The following is a 7,719-nucleotide window of genomic DNA, read 5'->3' as shown; positions in this document are numbered from 1 at the left end:
GTTATGCGTTTGCAGGCCATTTGATCCTTTTAGTCTTTGCTTTGAAGCTTCCTCTTCATTTCCCAGCATTCCGTGTGATGATTGGTGAACCACAAGGTTGTATTTTATTTTTTTCTTATGCCAGCTGGTGAAAACAGAAACTACTGGTGACCGTGTGTGAGCCCCAGGGGTTTCCCCTCCAATCCTTTATTGTGGTTCTCTCCTGGCCTCTGGCAGTCTCCTCACATGCATGTGTTGTTCTCTTAGCTGGAGATGCAGGGGAGCTGAGGTCACTTGAGCAGCTTGCACCACGGAGTCTTCACATGATCAAACCACTCCCTTGTTTGATTTAGTACCTTCTACTCCTTTAAAACCCCCTGGGTCAGGCAGAAACCTCAAAGTTTACTTTTGAACAAGAGTCTGCATTCTCCCCAGTGACTGGCTTCCTAAATAAAGCTCAAATTCCTTTCCCACCAAAAACTAATCTCTTTGAATATAGACCTTGCCAGCAACAGGTAGCTGAGTTTGGGTTTTGGTAACAATAAAACAGAGTGGAATGGCAGTTTCCAGGGGTTGACAGGGAGGGACAATGAGGGGTAGCATCTCAAGGGGTATGGTTTTCTGTTATGCAAGATGATTAAGTTCTAGAGGTCTTCTCCACATTACACCTGTAATGAACAATACTCTATGTACAGTTATACTTTTGTGAAGAGGGTGGATCTCATGTTCAGTAATATCTTACCACAATACAAAAGTGGAAGACAGGAATGTTGCCTCTCACATGACAGTATGCTGAACTGCATGGACACACTCTACTGATGATGTGAAATAATATTTACATAAAAACATTCACACATTTTGAATACTAACCCTGAGATATGTCATTTGCAAATATCTTCTCCCATTCCATAGGTTGCCTTTTAGTTTTGTTGATTGTTTCCTTCAGTGTGCAGAAGGTTGCTATTTTGAGGTAGTCCTAGTAGGTCATTTTTATGTATATATGTATGTATGTATTTAGTTTTCTTATATTATTTTCAATTTAAATTCAAGTTTGTTAACATACAGTGTAGTATTGGTTTCAGAGGTAAAAATTAGTAATTTATCACATACATGTAACACTCAGTTCTCATCTCAACAAGTGCCCTCCTTAATGCCCATCTCCAATTTAGCCCACCTTCTCCCATCTACCCTCAGATTCTTGTCTGTATTTAAGAGTCTATTCTGGTTTTCCTCCCTCTCTGTTTTTATCTTATTTTATTTCTCCTTCCCTTATGTTCATCTGTTGTTTCTTATATTCCACACATAACTAAAATCATATGATATTTGACTTTTTCTGACTGACTTATTTTGCTTAGCATAATACACTGTAGTTCTATCCACGTTGTTGTAAATGGCAAGATTTCATTCTTTTTTATGGCTGTATAGTATTCCACTGTATATATATATACATATATATATATATGACATCTTCTTTATGCATTCATTTGTCAATGGATATTTGGGCTTTTCCACAATTTGGTTATTGCTGAAAGCGCTGCTATAAACATTGCAATACATGTGCCCCTTTGAATCAGCACTTTGGTATCCTTTGGATAAATTCTTAGCAGTGCTATTGCTGGGTCGTAGGTAGTTCTATTTTTAATTTTTTGAGGAATTTCCACACTTTTTTTCCAGAGTGGCTGCACCAGTTTGGATTCCCACGAGCAGTGCAAGAGGGTCCCCTTTCTCCCCATCCTTGCTGACACCTGTTGTTTCCTGAGTTGTTAATTTTAGCCATTCTGACAGGTGTGAGGTGGTATCTCATTGAGGTTTTGATTTATATTTCCCTGGTGATGAGTGATGTTGAGCATCTTTTCATGTGTCTTTTTGCCATGTGCATGTCTTCTTTGGAAAAGTGTCTATTCATGTCTTCTGTCCATTTCTTCATTGGATTATTTGTTTTTTGGGTGTTGAGTCTGATAAGTTCGTTTTGTTTTGTTTTGTTTTGTTCTTTTTGAGACAGAGAGACAGAGTGGGAGCAGGGGATGGGCAGAGAGAGAAGGAGACACAGACTCTGAAGCAGGCTCCAGGCTCTGAACTGTCAGCACAGAGCTTGACACGGGGCTTGAACTCATGAACCGCGAGATCATGACTTGATCCGAAGTCGGCTGCTTAACTTATTGAACCACCTAGGTGCCCCGATAAGTTCTTTATAGATTTTGGATACTAACCCTTTATCTGATATGTTATTTTGTCAGTTGCCTTTTAGTTTTGTTTATTGTTTCTTAACTGTGCAGAAGCTTTTTATCTTGATGAAGTTCCAATGGTTTGTTATTGCTTTAGTTTCCCTTGCCTCTGGAGACATGTCTAGTAAGGAGTTGCTGTGACCAAGGTGAAAGAGGTTGCTGCCTGTGTTCTCCCCTAGGATTGTGGCGGTTTCCTGTCTCACATTTAGGTCTTTCATACACTTTGAATTTATTTTTCTGTATGCTGTAAGATAGTGATCCAGTTTCATTTCAGTTTCATGTTGCTGTCCAGTTTTCCTAACACCATTTGTTGAAGGCACTGTGTTTTTTCCATTTAATATTCTTTCCTGCTTTGTCAAAGTTTAGTTGACCATATAGTTATGCATCCATTTCTGGGTTTTCCAATCTGTTCCATTAATCTATGTGTCTATTTTTGTGCCAGTACCATACTGTATTGATGACTACTTTTAATATTGTAATATAGCATGAAGTCCAGAATTGTGATGCCTCTAGTTTTTTCTTTTTTGGATTGCTTTGGGTATTTGGGGACTTTTGTGGCTCCATGGTAATTTTAGAATTATTTATTCTAGCCCTATGAAGAAAGCTGGTATTATTTGATAGGGATTGCATTGAATATGTAGATTGCCTTGGGTAGTATCGAGATTTTAACAATGTTTTTTTCTTTCAGTTCATGTGCATGGAATATTTTTCCATTTCTTTGTGTCTTCTTCAATTTCCTCTATAATGTCCTACAGTTTTCAGAGTACAGATCTTTTACCTCTTTATTTAGGTTTATTCCTAGGTATCTTATGGTTTTTGGTGTAGTTGTAAATGGGATCAATTCCTTGATTTCTCTTTCTTCTGCTTCATTATTGGTGTATAGAAATGCAACAAATTTATGTATGTTGATTTTGTATACTGCAACTTTCCTGATTTATTGTATCAGTTCTAGTGGTATATTTGGCGGACTCTTTCAGGTTTTGTATACATAGTATAAAATCCAACTCCAAAACTGATTAATCCTATTAAAAAACGGGCAGAGGGTATGAGTAGGCACTTTTTACAAATGAGACATACAGATGGTCAATAAACACATGAAAAGATGCTCAACAGGGAAATATAAATCAAAACAACAATAAAATATCAACTCACACATGTCAGAATGGCTACACTCAACAGCGCAAGAAACAACAGGTGTTGGCGAGGATGCAGAGAAAGAGGAACTCTTTTGTGCTGCTAGGGGGAATGCAAACTGGTGCCGCCGCTCCGGAAAAGAGTACGGAGGTTCCTCAAAAAGTTAAAATATAACTGCCTTATGATAGGGCAATTGCACTACTAGGTATTTACCCAAAGGGTACAAAAATACTAATTTAAAGGGAATTATACTTCTATGTTTATAGCAACCCTGTCAAATACAATCCAGCTATGGAAACAGCCCAAGTATGCATTGATTGACAAATGGGTAAAGAATATGTGGTCTATCTGTAGATAAAGGTATGTAGATGTCAGCCTCAGTTTCTTTCATCTGTGTTTTATAGTTTTCAGAGTATAGATCCTTTAACTCTTTAGGTATCCTAATATTTTTGGTGCAATTGTAAACGGGATGGATTTATGTTAAATAGAATGATGAGAGTGGGCATCCCTGTCATGTTTCTGACAGAAGAAGAAAGGCTTTTTGTCCCCCACTGAGGATGATATTTGCTGTGGGACTTTTGTATATGGACTTTATGGTGTCGAGGTGTTTCCTCTATCCCTTGTTGAGTTTTTTTTGTAACCAAGAAAGGATGCAGTACTTTGTCAATTCTTTTTGCATCCATTGAGAGGTTCTGATGTGATATATTACATTGATTGATTCATGAATAATGAACCACCCTTACAGCCAAGGAATAAATCCCACTTGAAGTAAATGATACTTTAAAAAATTTTTTTTATTTTTTATTTATTTTTCCATAATATTTTATTGTCAAATTGTTTTCCATACAACACCCAGTGCTCTTCCCCTTAAGTGCCCTCCACCATTTAATGTATTGTTGGAATCGATTTGCAAGTATTTTCTTGAGAATTGTTGCACCCATGTTCATTAGGGCTGTTGGCCCATATGTCCTCTTTTTAGTGGTGTTTAATCTGATTGGAAATATTCTAGGAATATTCTATCCTACTTAAATAGAATATTTTACACTCTTCTTTAAATATCCGGTAGAATTCACCTGTGAAGCCATCTAGCCCTGGACTTTTATGTGTCAGTAGATTTTTGATTACTGATTCAATTTCTTTGCTCATTATCAGTCTGTTCAGGTCTTCTATTTCCTCCTATTTCAGTTTAGGTAGTCTTTATTACTCTAGGAATTTATCCATTTCTCCCTGATTGCCCAATTTTTGGCATATAAATTTCCAAAATATTTTCTTATAACTGTATTTCTGTGGTATTAGTTGTGATCCCTCCTCTCAAATCTGTGATTATGTTTTCTTGAGTCCTTTCTCTTTTGTTTTTGCTAAGTCTGCCCTTGGGCTTGTCATTTTTATTTATTCTTCCAAAAAGCAGCTTATAGTTTTATTGATCTGTTCTACTGTTTTTGTTTGTTTGTTTCTATATAATTTATTTCTGCTATAATCTTTTTTATTTACCTTCTCATGATGGCATTAGGGTCCATTTGCTGTTCATTTGCTGGCTCCTTTAGTTGTAAAGTGGTTGTGTGTTTGAGATTTTTCTTCTTTCTTGAGTTTGTCCTGTATTGCCATATACTTTTCTCTTCCAACCACTTTTGCTGCATCCAGATGGTCTGTCATTGGCATGCTTTCATTTTCATTTGCTTCCATGTATATTTTATTGTTTCTTTAATTTCATGTATATCTCATTCATTCTTTACTACAATGTTCTTTAACTTCCATTAGCCCTCCGTTTGTTCTCATTATTCAGAGTCTCTGATGGTTTGCCACTCTCCATCTCCCCATTTCCTCACCTTCCCCTCCCCCAAGGTCCTCTGTTAAGTTTGTCCTGTTACACTTCTGAGTGAAAACATATGGTATATGTCCTTCTCTGCCTGACTTATTTCACTTAGCATGACGCCCTTGAGTTCCGTCCGGGTTGCTACAAATGGCATATTTCATTCTTTCTCATTGCCATGTAGTATTCCATTGTATATATGAACCACATCTTCTTGATCCATTCGTCAGTTGATGGACATTTATGCTCTTTCCATGATTTGGCTATTGTTGACAGTGCTGCTATGAACACTGGGGTACATGTGCCCCTATGCACATAAAGCTCTCCTGTATCCTGGGGTGTATCCCTAGCAGTACTATTGCTGGGTCATAGGGAAGTTCCACTGATAGTTGCTTGAGGAGCCTCCACACTGTTTTTCAGAGCGGCTGAACAGTGTAGGAGGGTGCCCGTTTCTCCACATCCTCGCCTGCATCTAGAGTCTCCTAATTTTTTCACTTAAGCTCCATTGTGTCTTTCAAAAGCATTGTTTCCTTATTGGTTTTAAGCTTTGATGATCTGCCCATTGCTGTCAGTGGAGTGTTAAAGTTCTCTATTATTTTTATTGTATTATTATCAATGAGTTTATGTTTCTTATTACTTGATTCATATATATCAGTGCTTAAAGTTTTGGGGTATAAATATTTAAGGTTTTATAACTTCTTGTTGGATAAACCCCTTTATGATGATATACTGCCTTCATCATCTCTTGTAACAGATTTTGGTTTAAAATCTACTAAGTGTGATATGAGTAAAGTACCTCCATTCTTTTGATGTCCATTAGCATGATAAGTTGTTCTCCATCCCCAAACTTTCAATCTAAAGGTGTTTTAGGTTGAACATGAGTATATTAATTTAGGAGAGGGGCAAGATTGTGGAGAAGTAGGGAACACTCTTACCTCCACATGCCCGCAACCATCAAACTGAGAATAATTAAAAGCCACAATATTTTGATCTCTAAGAATGGAGGTGCATGCACAGATCCCTTATTGATAACATCCTCAGGAATGCCTGAGTGAACGGGAACTGGGACCAGAAACTCTGAGGCAGGGAACACCAGCTCAAAGTGGAGCCGGAAATCGAGTGCCCAGAAACTTTGTGCCAGGCCCACAGAGAGCTGTGTGTCCAGAGGCGGCACAACACCGTTCAGGCCGCTCAGGGCGGCCATCCAGGGCGGCGCAGAACTGTGAAGGGCCACATGCAAACCGACTGTGCAGGGTTCTGAGTGGGACGGCATTGCAGGGCGGCGCAGAGCCGAGGGCAAGAGAAGGAGAGGCTGAAACGCACATAGCGTGATCTCTGGAGAAAGGCGACCTAGCCTGCGTGGACAGACAAACTTTCATGTGTAACCACTTGGTGCAGGGAGAGTAATCTGTCCCCCTCAGCGGGCTTGTTCTCCAGTGAGCTTGGCAACCCCATGACTTCAGGTTGAACCAGGGAAAAGCTGGCTCCCCAGTTCCCTACACAATCCTGGCCAGAAAGCCGTCCGTCTACCAGAGATCATTTTAACAGAGATCATTAAGGGGAAGCATTAAAGTGTGTGGACTAGGATTTAGAAACCTGGAAGAACTCAGAAAACTGAGACAATTTAACCCGCCTGTGGGTCGGGGAGGTTGGACTCAAGAGAGTAGCTGGCAACGCATGGTCTGAGGGAGGCTTGCTGTGCCACCATTCTTCTCCCTGCAACCACTAAGGCAGGGCCTCAGAGACCAGCCCCTGAGACCCGACCTACCTACATCGAACCATGTCCATCCACGCTGGAGAGCTGAATTCTTCTTTTCTTACAATTTTTACTTTTCTCATTTTTTCCTTTCATATTATTTTAATTTTTACAATTTTCCCCTTGTTTTCTGTTTTCTATTTTCCTATTTCCTCTTTTTCTCCCTTTCCTCCCAGGAGTCTGGGAAAGACCAACATTTATGCACTGCTGTGATTAGATCAACTCTTACCATCCAGATATTTTTTCCCTTATCTCATTCTTAGCTCTCCCCTCTGCAGGATTTATGATCGCAGACTGTCCTTTATCTTTGACTGTCTCTTTCCCCCAGCTTTTTTTCCTTCTTTCCTGTCCTCTCTTTTCTTCCCTGCTCCTTTTTTCCCCCTTTCCCATTTGGTTTGCTTGTTTATTTGATCTGTCAGTGCGTTTGTGTGCTTGTGTTACCTGTGTGTTTGTCTTTCTGTTTTCCTTTTCAGGGCTACCTCTAGAAATAAGCCAAAGAACACATAGTGGAAAGCCCCAAATATCACTAGGTTGGGAGATATATTAATTAGAGGCATAACAAAAGAAACCAAGAGACACCATTAAAAGAAAAACTCATGAAACACCAGGCCCTGGAGAGTCAAAGAACCTCCCCTAATAGAGCCATACTAACATGCACACAGTGCAGAACAAGCTTTTAAAACTGACAAAAGACAGAAAGCTAGCCAAAATGATGAAACGAAAGAACTCTCCTCTAAAGAAATTTGTTGGGGCCCATCCAGCCAGAAGTGCTGTGTGGCCTTTGGGACCCTGCTTCCCCTACTTGAAAATGTGTG

The sequence above is a fragment of the Suricata suricatta genome, chromosome 9 (assembly GCF_006229205.1).
Source record: "Suricata suricatta isolate VVHF042 chromosome 9, meerkat_22Aug2017_6uvM2_HiC, whole genome shotgun sequence".
Taxonomy (NCBI): Eukaryota; Metazoa; Chordata; class Mammalia; order Carnivora; family Herpestidae; genus Suricata; species Suricata suricatta.
This window is presented reverse-complemented; position numbering follows the sequence as displayed.